The sequence below is a fragment of the Agrilus planipennis genome, unplaced genomic scaffold (genome assembly GCF_000699045.2).
Source record: "Agrilus planipennis isolate EAB-ADULT unplaced genomic scaffold, Apla_2.0 scaffold112, whole genome shotgun sequence".
Classification (NCBI taxonomy): domain Eukaryota; kingdom Metazoa; phylum Arthropoda; class Insecta; order Coleoptera; family Buprestidae; genus Agrilus; species Agrilus planipennis.
The window spans coordinates 1-1,493 of record NW_020438886.1 but is presented as its reverse complement, the minus strand read 5'-3'; the positions used below and the strand labels follow the sequence as shown (position 1 = coordinate 1,493).

Below are 1,493 nucleotides of genomic sequence, written 5' to 3'. Positions count from 1 at the left end.
TTTTTTTTAGAACTTAAGTTTCACAACAACAAATTACAATACCTGCCACTTTCGTTGGAACCGCTGTTACTTCAGGAAAATGGAAAGCGGCATCTTGACCTTTAACTCCTGCAGGAACTGTATAATCTACGTAGAACATTTCAAATTAATTTGACCCCGTAATAGTGTAGACTGTACATCAAGGTTTTTCTGTGTTGGGCAGAAAACATCCTTTCTTTACTTATTGTAAAGCATGATTGAAGTACTTAATATATTACTTACTTTCAGGATAGGTAAAAGTACTTTTCACAAAAATTTTAAAATATTATAAGTTGTGAAACTAATCACTATTGCTCAATAACGCCACAACTACTGGGGAATTCCTCTGATAATCGCAACCGCCGTCGCATCATCTGTTGTCGTTTCAGTAAAATTATGTCGCCTAGTATATCGGTAATGTCGATTTTGGTAATTTAAAAAATTTAAAAACTTACGTGGGGTAAACTTAGGTGTCGCTCGCGCTCGACATTTCATACCCTGCAGGAAACCAGGAAATGATAGTACTATGATCGTTTAAATGCTTTAACTTATTCTATTCAAAATTCAAACCCATTGCCCATGATTCAAACTAACAAAATACTGAGCGCGAAGTTGTGTTGAGAGTTGAGAACTATGGTTAAGAAAAAAGAACATCAAGAGTGAACTTTACATGTGTAAACCAGATGTCTAACAATTTCCATTTAGGATGGAAAAATGAAAAGTCTTGTCAGGTACAGTAATAAACACTACACTAAATAACAAACATAGTGACGTTTCACGTTCAGTCTGTTGTAAACTTTTATGTAGAGTAGAAGTTGTAATTTTTTAAAAAATGTGCAAAGTTGTGTGTTAGCCTCTAATAATGATTGTAATAATAATAAAAGGAAGACGTCTCCTGAACAGTAAATTTTTTAATAGATTTTATATCTCATAACCGATTATTACTACAGGGCAAAGCTAAATCTTCTGAAGCTGATAACAACACAATTATAAAATTGTGGGATAAGCTACCAATTGGGCTAAGTTAAATTGGTTCGCAGTCGAAAAAGGTAAAACTTTGTATATACTGTTGATGCAACTCATTTATAAATAAAATACGTGTAATTTGCAGGTTTTTATAGACTGAAAGTGTCATACAAAAAAAAGGCAGGAGAACAATCAAAAGAGTGGCCCAAGACAGGTGGGGGTGAAGCTAAAAGAAAAATGAAGGCATTAACTCCCTCAGAAGAAAAATTAACGTCCTTAATTTCATGGATAACTATGTTTCTGAAAATTGGGATGGAAATGCTTGAAGCAGAAGTGGAAATAAACTATGAAGGTACTGACAATAATATTAATATTATTAAAGAACAGAATAGCTCAATAAATGAGCGTAAACATCCTAGAGATATTTTACTTATTAGAAATAACAAAAATAAAGCAAATTTATTTCAGTAGTAAAATATGTTCTCATGAAAATAATGATAAGTATGATT

The 1,493-nt window shown here is 32.4% G+C and overlaps 1 long non-coding RNA gene across 1 annotated transcript; it reads left to right on the top strand.

The window, feature by feature from the left end:
* Nucleotides 1–536: 536 nt before the first annotated feature.
* LOC108742423 lies at nt 537–1,154 on the top strand. The gene is made up of 3 exons (XR_001938671.2): nt 537–749; nt 969–1,067; nt 1,130–1,154. It is a non-coding gene; the product is annotated as an uncharacterized LOC108742423 (long non-coding RNA).
* Nucleotides 1,155–1,493: the final 339 nt, after the last annotated feature.